Consider the following 12639-nt stretch of genomic DNA (forward strand, 5'->3'; position numbering starts at 1 on the left):
GTGCAGACTGTATGGAGAATTTTATAAAAAGGTAAGTGTAACACGATGCACTCACATGGTACTAAAAGAATAAAAGCATTTAGATCACACAAATCGGATCTCAGCAGTGCAGCGGGTGATCGCTCTGCCCCCCCTCCGCCTCAGCGTGCGTGTCACTGGTGCGTCTCACCCAAACCGGAAACCGGAAGTGATGTCATCCGCTCTAGGGGGCTCCGATCGTGTGTGAATCTTTACTGGTCAGCGTCACTCTACGCGTTTCTCCGCATTCGGTTTCTTCAGGAGTAACTTCAGGCGGAGGGGGGGCAGAGCGATCACCCGCTGCACGGCTGAGATCCGATTTGTGTGATCTAAATGCTTTAATTCTTTTAGTACCATGTGAGTGTATCGTGTTACACTTACCTTTTTATAAAATTCTCCATACAGTCTGCACTATGTCCGTTCTTATGTTATTCACTTAAGGTCTCCAGCATTTACCTTTCCATTGAGATTAATCTATTTGATGGGCTGCCATTCCAAGATACCTTTATGGGAACAACACTCACTCTACACTTGTGAGTATTTAGCACACTGCGCCTTGAATATTTATTCACACGTCTATCACATTTATTGCACCATCAGAGTATTTCTTCTGTTTTACATGGTTTGCGCTTCCTGATGATCTTCAATTCTGCACTCTTCACGGGATCAAGAGAACGACCCCACACTGGGTTAAAGCAGCATCCATATATGTTTGTATTGGTATCACAATTTTTATATATTTTGTGTTTAATAGGTTGTATTTGATATATCTTGAGCGCCACGATTGATAAGTTTGTTTTTTCACAAGTAAAAAAGTATGCCTATTATCTTGGGAGCAAAACAGACACGCAAAGTGTGAAGTGTGAATGCCATAATACCCAAAGATGAGACTGAAAATTACTGAAATCAGGCAGAAAACCAAATTCTGTTGCTGAAGCGGAGGGATTTCACCTAGCAAATAAATGGTGTATAGCAAATAGACATTTTTACCTAGCAACTGCACATCTTGTATACCTGATAAAAGAAAATGCATGCACAGTACTGCTGATATTGAAGAAAAAAAAAATTACCCAAGAAAGAAAAGTCTACAGAGATGCCTGTGAGAGCTACGACCTCTACAAGCAAAATATGCCCATCTGTAGGACTACCACAATTGGGGGGTCTAGCAAATACAGTGGCAACAGCTGCAATAGCGCCTCCTGAGGTCAGGAAGAAAATTATACCTGATAGCCTAAAAATGGAGGACAAGATGCAGCGTTCCTGTAATGAACCCTACCCCACGGAAGAGTGGCCCTTCCAGTCCAATAAAGAGGAAGACATCTCTTACGGGGAACCCGAACCGAGTCACACCCACAAAACACCCCAAGAATGGTGGGGTTGCCTGAACTCGGCACGAACAGAAAAGACCGCTCCCTTTGATGACGAATATGATCAGCAGGAGACAGAGCGGGAGCAGTGGATCACCGAATATTTCTGTCAGCTAAAGCAGCTGCAAGAAAAGCCTGGCGTATATAATGAAGCTGCTAAAATTTCAAATGAAGATGGAGACCCCAATATCCCTGAAGGGACGGTGTCATCCAAATCAAAAAGGCAGAAAAAGAAAAGCAGTTCTTCACTTACCGTGGAAGGAACAGACACGTCCGCAGATCCTGTGGAGGAAAAGGGGGACCGAGTTGCCCTGCAGCCTAGAGAAAATGGAGAATTCGTCCAGCGGGTAACCGAATATCCAGAGGGCCCAAGGCAGAAGTCGTGTACCCCAAAGAAGTGTCTGTCCGGTGCCAACAGTGAGGAACCCTCGGCCAACCATCCCAGGGAAGTGGAGTCAGAGCCAGTGAGTGACTATCCCTTGACCAGCCCTGAAGATGCACTGCAAGCTACTCTGTGAAGAATTGGAAAGGGAGAGAAAAAATAATGCTGAGCTACAGAAGACTGTGCTCGCAATTTACTCTGCGGCCAAGACCGAATTGGAGGATCTCAAGACTGAGCTAGATACTGCAAAGGCTACTATTTCCGTCATGGAGGAAAAGCAGAGCCAATCTGATAAAATGCTTGCTACGCTAAAGCGGAAGTATGAGGAGGCACTGAAGCAGATGACAGTCTTCCAGCAAGAGGTTCACACTCTTCGCATAGAGCTGAATGCCTCACAACAGGAGGTCAACAGTGTCCGGATAGAGGTGGACGTATCTCAGAAAGAGGTTCAGACACTCCGCAGAGCACTGGATGCCTCACATCATGAGACCAACAGCTGCCGCACAGACCTGGAAGTTTCCAGAAAGGAACTACACAGTCTCACTGAGGAGCTGGACATTGCTAAAGAAACTATTGGTAATCTTGAAACAGATCTCAAAGTCTCTCAGAAGGAGCTTCAGACCCTCAACCTAGAGAAGGAAGTCTCATGCCAGGAGATTGTCATTCTCAAAGCAGATGTGCGTAAATGGAAGGAGGACTGCAAAGAGGCCCTGAAGAATACAGAGACTGAAAAAGGAGAAAATTCAAGATTAAAAAGAGAGAACTTAAAACTGAAAGAAGAAAATTTTCAGCTAACAGAAGAAGTCAAGGAAAAGTTTGACGCAGAGCACCGACTGCAGAACCAACTGCAAGGTCTGCGTACACACCTCCAGTATGCTGAGGAGAAGCAGCAAACGCTACAGGAAGAAAAACTGCAGGCTGCTAAAGAGGTACAAGCGCTGCAGGAACGTCTGAATACCCAGTACGTCCCCACAGAGCAGTATGAGGAGCTAAAGGCCACGCTGCATGTCTTCAGAGCATCGTTGGAAGCGGAGCTTCAATACCAGGTGACTCTGTATGAGAGGGAGCGTGAGAAGGCTTAGAAACTGGAGCAAGAGCAGGAGAGACAGAGAGACTGTTCCATTCCCTTGAGTCAGTACACCAAGGAGAAAACAGAAGCAGCGGCAACCTTGACGACAAAAATTACAGTGCTCCAGAATATGAAGGAGACTCTGATACAGATTTCTCCAATACGGAAAAAGGTATTGGCTCTGCCCAAGCACCAGTATCCCACAGTAACTAATGCCCGTAAGGACAAGGGTACAGTGAGAGTTGGGGACTCCACGCAACTTCAAAACAAAATTACGAAGTTTGAGCCACCAAAGAAAGCACTAGCCAAACCTACAGCTGCCCAACAGGCAACAAACAGAGGTAGGAGTGCAGAATCAAAGCCAGAAGAATCCTTAGCTGAAGAAGCTGAACTGGCGACTCCGTGGTGTGGAGAAGCTGCAGAAAGACCACTTCAAGAGCAGAAAACTCTAAGGGCTAGTCCTAACTGCTCTACAACTGTTGCCATACACTTTGTCTACAAAAAGAGGAGTGCCCGACGCAACAGAAATCTCAAGACCGCGCACGCGATAAAAAGACTTTACGTGGAAAAAGTCCTCCTCGAGTGACTGAGGAGTGCTGATATCAAGCATCTTCGGGAGGAGACAAAAATAAACTGGAGAAAGGGCTCCAATCCCAGCGGGACAGAGGGTTCTCTTCCTCCATCCACTCTCATTCAAGTCACAGAGATATCTTGAATGAGAGTGGAAGGATGGGCTTTGGCCGTGGTAAGCCCGAGCTTCCCACAAACAGGGGAGGTATGTAACAGGGTACTTATCCCTGTTCAGTAATGTGCCTTTAATCTAGCAGTGTGGTAGTTAATTACTAAACACCACCTGCCTGATTAGATTGTTTACAAAAGCCTGCCTTTGAGACAGGAAGTGACTCCTTAGCTCTGACTGAGAGCTGACCTTTGGAGACAGCACATGTCTTGAGCTCTGCCCAGCATAGCTGATTGCAAGACACCAAACAAGACTTCTAAACCTGGATGCTGATATTTTCTGTGCACGCACGGGTGCGGTTCCAGGAGAGCAGAGAAGCTTACTCTACAGAAGCTAACAGATAAGACTTTCATTATTAAGAGACTGCTTATATCTGCTTATTTTCATGCTATGTGTTTGGGGTTGGGAGAAATGCTTAACTAATGGAGATGTGAACTAATTGCATAGGATTTCACTAGAAATACTCCCAAGTGAATGGAAGCTTTGTTCCCCCCGTGTTTGGATAATTTCCTGATGAAAAGGAACAGGCACAATAAAGCCTATTATAATTTCACATTATAAAGCCTCCTAATTGTGTACCTCTGTGAATGTCCATCTACACCCTCCTTGTAGATGGTTAGCAGGAATTCGAGGTACAGTCGGTGCTAGACCCCAGGATGTCTAGGGAAGGCCTTCAATATCTTGTTCACTGGAGGGGCTTTGGCCCTGAAGAGCGATCCTGGTTATCTCGGCATCAACTGCATGCCCCCAGGGTCGTCCGGACCTTCCAGTCTAATTATCCTCATAAACCATCCCTGAGACACCCAGAGGTCGCTCCTGAAGGGGAAAGCGGGGGTACTGTGAGGATCACCGGGAAGACCCGCCTCCGTCACTCATCCTGCTTCGTCAACCGTGACGTCGCGGGATGAGTGACGGAGGCGGGGCGCGCCAATCACAATCTCTGCACAGGCGCCGCACCGTTAGGAGAGGAGACACCGCAAGGCCCGCCTCCAGGCTCTGCCCCCATGACGACATGAGCAGCACTCAGCGCGCTCCAAATACGCGCAGATGCCGCACGAACACAGGCACTCAAGTGGTTAATGTTATCCATTATCCCACAGCTGCAAGTGATTCCGCCCCTGCATATCGGTACACAGCATACCTGTGATTACTCCTTACCCTGCAGCTGTGGGCTGCCCTGCATTCATTACTCTGCAGCGGTGTTCTGTCTTTCCATTGGCTGCCTGCTCTTCAAATGCTCAGTCAGCCCTCCTTCAAACTGGCTGAGCATAAACTCTTGTCAGTGTGTGCTTACCTCAAGCTTCCTGGTCTCCTGCCTTGCTGTGTGTTGCTTCCAGTTCCTTTGACCCCTTCTTGCGCCCGGTCTCCTGACTTCTCTGACCCCTGGACCACGGCTACAGACTCGACTATTCTTATCTCTCTATCCCTGGACCCCGGCACCGCATCAACAACCATCCGACATACTCCTCTCCTTGCCCACGGCAAGTACAACTACCCTGACCTGGCTTCACGACTACCACTTTGCAGTCCGGATGTGTCTGCTCGGTTGTTGGTCGGTGACTATCAATAACCCCACCTCAGCCTCGCGGTCCCGCCTTGTTTGTGGTGAGCACTCGTGACAGTGTGCCTGCCTCTGTGTGTGTGTCTGCCTGTGTTTGGGTGCCTGTGTCTCCCAAGTGCCTAGTCCGATCACCACTGCGCATGTGCACCAGACTCCGGCCGCCACTGCACATGTGCGCCAGAGTCTGGTTGCCATTGCACATGTGCGGCAAGACCCGGCAGTGTTTTTTTGCACAACGGCAACATGTGACGGGCGCGAGCGCAATGGCGCGCGCCTATTAGTATTGTGACATCACTTGTCTTATGGTTTTTCATTACAACGCAAGGATTTTTCCCCATGAAAACCCTGTTAAGAGTTGGGGCCCCAGAATACAGCCTTGCAGGACACAACAGGTGATATCCAAGGGGTTGGAGTTAGAGCCTGAGATGGACACATGTTGGGATCTACCTGATAAGTAGGAATGAAACCCGTTTAAAGCATGCTTGCCTATTCCAGAGCACTGGAGTTTGTTAAGCAGGATAACATGATCAACAGTATCAAAAGCCTTTGCAAAATCTAGGAATATTGCACCAGTGAGTTGTCCCTGTTCCATTCCACACTGGATTTAATTGCAAACTTTTAGCAGGGTAGTTACGGTGGAGTGTTTGGGGCGAAAGCCAGATTGGAATTGGCTAGGGAAATTTGTCTTTGTATAGCAATCGCTTAATTGGGAGTGAACACATTTTTCCATGACTTTGGATAGTATTGGGAGAAGAGAGATTGACCTGTAGTTTGAGACAGTGTTTTTGTCCCCACCTTTGAAGATTGGGATAACTCTGGCAGTTTTCCAGGTCTTAGGGATATGGCATGGGATAGTTGACTATGGAAGCAATTAGTTTGACAATGGCTGGGGCACCAAGTCTTAGGAACTAAGGCTGCGGTCCCAGTGAGTTCTGTAGCACGCGTGGGAGGGGGTGAGGCTATAGGGGTACTCCCAGGATGAGATTCAGGTTTGTGGTGCGTTTCGCTAATATGTTAGTAGCACACCCCATAAAGTAGTCATTGAATGCATTTGCAATGTCAGTGGGGTTTGTCAGAGTAATATCCTCCTTGGTTGTTGATGATTAGAAGGCTGGAATATGTTGTTGATAACATTCCAGAAGTTAGCTGGGTTTGATGTATTCTGGAGAAGATTGTCAGAGTAATATTGTGCTTTTGATTGTCTTGTTTGCCTTGTGCACATGTATATATGTTAGTGGTTTAGGAGAGATCCTTTGTGTAGACCACGATGCCTGTCTTCATTACACTAGGGCAGAACTGTACTATTAATCCTATTTGCATGCTGTGCTATTAAACATAATCTACTTTGTGAAATGTCTTCATACAGTATCAGACTCACCTTCCTTCATGATGCATTTCTCCTTTGGTCCTAGGAGGAATTGTCCCTTCCAATGACATATACAGTGCAGTTGTACCTTTAAAGGGGCAATCCTTCATAGGACCAAAGTGAACTATTGCCAGTGATATGTTTAAGGGGTTATGTCTGGGTGACCCGCTTTATACCAAAATCTGACCCCTATAAGTATCTTTAAAGCTATTTTTAATTTGTACTTCGAGAAGAAATCCCTACTACCGGAGTAAAGATATGTTGTTGATAGATAAAGTATCAGATTTTATTTGGCATAGTTAAAATAAAATCAGGATACAGAATAAACATGTGCTCTAAAATACAGTGAGTTATAAAAAGGGTGTATATTCCTTATATGCGATACCAGATACGCAGCAAAAATTGAAATCAAAATATAAAAATGTACATGTACAGTATGCACACACTAGTATATTATGGAGGGCAAAAAATAGTTTGTAGCATCAATGCTCAGCCTAAATAAAGACTCCTAAGTGTACAGTATATCTGGTATATGTCTCCTATGATATAGCCTCAGTTTTGAGCCAATATACTGGTCAATATCAAATATATTGTTTCTGCAGTTCGAAACAGTAGGTCTGTTAGTAGGGCTTCCCTAATGATGGGGTAGATTAAAAAACCCTTCTTAGGTGTAAGAGGTGGTCTATCCTTTTGGTGGCACCCTTATTGATAGTGTGGGAAGACTGTTATTTGTATCTCACTGTAAGGAATCGGGGAACATGTCCTTTGTTACGTGTTCCCTCCTTACCTAGTGCTGCTGCTGCCACTGCTCCACTCTCCGCTCATGCGCGCAACCCCGCTGATTAAAGCGCGCGCGCGCACCCGCAGCTCTTCAGCCCCTGCCTTGGAGCTTGGCTCCGCCCCCCTGGCACACGAGACGACGTGCAACGTGCAACGATCCCCAGCTGCGTGTCAAGCATCATTTGTGCCTCGTCTCCTGCAGCCTATCCCAGCTTCCGCTGGGGCCGCGCCTCCGCTCCATCCCGTCTGCCTACATATACCCTGTTCCTGCTCTCAGTCAGTGCTCAGCATAATTCGGTGTAACCTCCCTGCTTCCAACAGTTGTGTCTTGCCTTGTTCCAGTCTTGTCTTTCAGATTAACCTCTTGTGTTCCGACCCGGCTTGTAAGTGAACCCCTCTGGATATTGACCTCGACTACGGCGACTTCTCCAACCCATGATCACGGCTAACAGACCTGGACTATCCTACCATCTATAATCCTAGACAACTGCTAACGGACGTCTACGATTCTACTCTCTCCAATCCCAGGACCTGCAAGTATACCGATTAACCCTCTCTCTCCAACCCAGACACGGCAACGCTAGACAATCCGCCTTCCAGGCACGCTTCCGCTGCTGTGGGTGCTTGGCTTTGTACCTTCTCACCTCAGTCCCGGGGTCTTGCCTTGTTTGTGGGTAGCGCGAGCGTTACACTCACACGCCGATTACGCCTCACAGGATCCAAAAACAGGTCTCTGTATGGCCTGAAGAAGTCACGTGTTGTGATAAAACGCGTTGGGCCACGTCACAAGGTCATCACGAGGCTTATTCGCGCTGCAGCCTCCTGCACACAGCTGATTCTGTTACGTAATACAGAGACCTGTTTGCCAGTTTTGATCGTGTGAGGCATAATCAGCATGTGAGATACACTGGATCCCCCATACAACCAGGAGGGACATTATCAGTCCTGCATCTTGCTGAGACCTGTGAGTACTCCTCTTCATCTGTTGGAACCGGCTGGTGACTATTGTCTACCTAATTGCTTTTAAACTTACATACAATGGGTCACATGCATCAAGTGCTGGTAGTGAATGAGTTAGTGCCGGAACAGGTACGATAACCATCTTCCCCCCTTCCTTAATCTTTATTGGCTCTCTTTAAAGGTAAAGAAAACTGTTGATTGGCAAACACCTCCCCATTCATAGGCTCCTCAGTATTACAATTGTTTTATTAACCACACCAAAAAAATTAAAGGTTGTGTTCTGGCTAGCTACGTGGAAAAGTACTGTATCATTAAAAGGGCAATTCCTCCTTTGACCAAAGTGAACTAATTCCACTGACATAATTTGAGAGGTCTCATCTGGGTAATTGCTAAAAATATTTTTACCCAAATCTGACATCTTAAGTATTTATTTTGAAGTGAAACTTCATTGCTGGCACTTACAGAGTTTTGATGGGAAAAATATCTTTGCTGGTGACGAAAATGCATCACGAAAGTGACGTCATGGCCTGGAGATGGCCACACATGCGCAGAAGCAGCCGCCGCACCCTGCGCAGAAGGGCCCGCCCGACTCCGCACATACGCAGAAGGGGACACACCCCTTTTTGAGCCCTGCCCTCTCTCTATCAGTGCACCAATTGTATCTAGTGACTGCCTGGTAACATGATCTTCCCACAGAACTTTGCATCTTTGGTCCTCTTCTGCTGCACTGACAGCCATTTAGTGAACATCCGAGCCGAATCTTCGCCGATTGATCGGCAACTTGGCTAATTACTGATCAGTGTGTGGATTGTATTGATGCACATATTAAAGGGGGAAATTAAAATTTAAAAAAGGCAGCGTGGACTGCTGCTTTAAAGCAGCAAATGTTGGAATTTTTTAAAAACGCTTACTTGATCTGTGGTACTGAAAGGTTAGTAGTTTTTTGTTCCTGTTTTGACACATACAAAAATCACTACAATTATGGTCACAGTACAATTTTCTGTTGGCTTAGACCATCCACCAAGGAGTGACACTGCCCCCGCTGAGTGAAACCATCCTCCAATGAGTGACACTGCCCCTCGTTGAGTGAGACCATCTTCCAATGAGTGACACTGCCCCCGCTGAATGAGACTAACCTCAAATGAGTGATACTGCCCCTTGTTGAGTGAGATCACTTTCCAATGAGTGACACAGCCCCCCTGCTGAGTGAGACCATCCTCCTAAAGTCTGCCCTCTCTGAGTTTTTGTTTAGTGTGTGGGGATGCCCTTTTCCCCAGTGGGTGAAACGTTCTAGCAGATGTGCTATAATGTAGATGTGAGCATTAGTGCGTATATTTTACATTCCTGAATAATTTCACTTTGTTGGAACCGCAATGTATTATGTTGTCATTTTTAATTAAGTGACAATATACTCATGGCCGCTTTATTTTTGTTTTTGTTACAAAGGACTTCTTAATCATATCAGGACTTTTTTCTTAACGTTTGGCTGTAGTGAGAAAATTAGAGGTGGATAGTGGGTCAAAATCTTATGTTTCTGGCAATTTTGCATAAAATCGGAAGTTTTGTTAGCCAGAAATGTGTAGCCTCATCTCTGTGCAGATATTCCTAGGTGTGTAAACCCTTTCCCTCAAATTACATTCAAAGAGCTCTTTCCCCGTTAAATAGACTCTCGGGTAAAAATTAACTGTTCTCTTCTATCTTTATATTTCCAGTGGTGTAATTAGAATAAGTGGCCATGCAAAGCATTACAGGATGTTTTGCATGGCGATCTTGCAGGAAGGGTTTAAAAAATCCTTCAAAAACCTCAATATTTGGCCAACTTCATATAGGGCCAACAAGGTACATTGTACTTGTAACAGTGTTTCCCCCCCCCCTGCCCAGATCGGGGCCATTACTGCGTGTTTGTGGTGCATACCTGCTGGTAACAGGAGGGCCGAGTCGTCCGCTGAAACTTTGGGACTTTAGGAACAGGCTTCTGGGGTCCATACGCCACAATATACTTAGCAGTGCAGCGCCTCCATCTGCCGTAGGCTCCAGGGATATGGAGGCGATCTCCCACGTAACTCTCCCCCCAGTTAGATCACACATCAGGCAGGAGGTATATTGCAAAACAGGAACGGGTTTATTACTACTCTTAGTGCATTAATATAGGTACTCAGCAGTCACCTGCCGGATCACAGTCTCATATATCAGCTCTCAGGTATCACCGGAGATAGTCCCTGGACCATCACTATGGGCCTAGGGCACCCGCAGCCGTCCTAGCTCTTCCCCACCTCCCTAGCAGAGGCAGAGGTATAGTCATTCTACTCCTCTCCGGAGGGAAGAGCACGTTGGAAGGCCCCAATCTCAGGCTCCCAGTCGTGACCTGCCTTCCTCATGGGGAAGGAACAACCAACTAACTATGTTTTGTCAATTGGAGGTAGTATTGGGCACCCGTCTTTTGTTGTATACATTTGCCACAGTGCTCAGTAGCACTCTTTTTGACATATATATTCATGATGTGGTGGGTTTAGGAGTTTGAGCTAGCTGGAAATGTGTGTGTTAATCAATTTCTGACTGGCAACAGTTGTATGGAGGCAGGTGGCACCTCCCCCCAGAGCTCACTCCTCCTCACCTTTTTAAGGCCGAGTTTGGGGTGGCTGCTACACGACCGTCGCAAGTTCTGGTTGCTTGATGGGAGTGTTCAAACTGAAAACTCCACCGGCGGCAAAGTACAGCATGGACGCAATATATATATATATATATATATATATATATATATATATATATATATATATATATATATACCCTATTTCCTCAATTCTAAGACGCACCTTTTTTCCGATTTTCACATGTCTGAAATTGGGGTGCGTCTTAGAATCGAAGGCGTCTTACAATTGAGGAAATACGGTATATATACATATATACACACACACACACACACACACACACACACACACACACACACACACACACACACACATACATACATATACAGTGTTCGACAAACCTATACATTTGCTCGCCCCGGGCGAGTGGATTTAACCCCCGGGCGAGTAAATATTGGCCAAGCAGCACACGTTTGGTACTAGGTGGCGAGTAGATTTTTTTGTGTGGAGAGTAGATTTTTTGGTGATTTGTCAACCACTGTGTATATATATATATGTATGTGTGTGTGTATGTGTGTATATATATATATATATATATATATATATATATACACACACACACAAACTATATATATACACTCACTATATATAACTATATATCCTCTCCTCCCTCACCCCCCCCCTCTCTCCTCCCTCCCCCCTTCCCTCCTCTCTCTCCCCCCTTCCCTCCTCTTTAGGGTGACCAGATTTTGAAAATGAAAAAACCGGGACCACATTTTTTTTTTACATAACAGTTTATTTATTGTGTTAATTGAACAGGAGGGGCTATATATACCAGCCACACTCTCAGTCCCAATTATCCCCCTTGAGAAAGGGCACCAAGGTGCCTGAAACGCGTAGGGTTGTCATGTACTAGTTTTTGTTTGTTTCCTGATTTTCATTTATGTAGTCCTCAATAAAAGTTTTTTAGCCCTCCACTTGGTGAGCTGTTGGTGCGCTTTTTGGGACTTCAGTGAATCTACTTTCCAATCTCTACCTTCCACGTATTTATTGTAGTACACTTACACTTTACTACCATTAGTCCTTGTTACATAGTTACGTGTGTGTGTGTGTGTGTGTCGGATGACCTCACTAATCGAACAAAAAAAAAACCCAGATGTGAATGATTCTGAACCCATTAACCAGTGTCAGGATGCCCCCTCTTCACAATTTCTAAAGCAGCAATCCCGCCTGGGATCTTACCAGTCCCTCAAGGTACTATACTGGAGGGGAGGTGCTCCCTACCTGTCTTCCGATATCTCCCGCGTGAAACTTGAGAGTCAGATCTGGAAGAAAGCAGGGTAGGTTACTTCGGTGTAGGTATACGGCAGTTAAGATAAGACATAGAGGGAGACGGGGAGGGAGAGGGAGACGGGGAGGGAGACGGGGAGGGAGAGGGAGACGGGGAGGGGAGACGGGGGAGGGAGAGGGAGACGGGGAGGGAGACGGAGACGGGGAGGGAGACGGGGAGGGAGAGGGAGACGGGGAGGGAGAGTGAGACGGGGAGGGAGACGGGGAGGAGAGGGAGACGGGGAGGGTGAGGGGAGACAGGGGGAGCAGGGGGAGACGGGGAGGGTGTGAGGGAGACGGGGAGGGAGACGGGGAGGGTGAGGGAGACGGGGAGGGAGACGGGGAGGGTGAGGGAGACGGGGGAGGGAGACGGGGAGGGTGAGGGAGACGGGGAGGGGTGAGGGAGACGGGGAGGGAGACGGGGAGGGTGAGGGAGACGGGGAGGGTGAGGGAGACGGGGAGGGAGACGGGGAGGGTGAG

Source organism: Ascaphus truei, unplaced genomic scaffold (genome assembly GCF_040206685.1).
Source record: "Ascaphus truei isolate aAscTru1 unplaced genomic scaffold, aAscTru1.hap1 HAP1_SCAFFOLD_1164, whole genome shotgun sequence".
Lineage (NCBI taxonomy): Eukaryota > Metazoa > Chordata > Amphibia > Anura > Ascaphidae > Ascaphus > Ascaphus truei.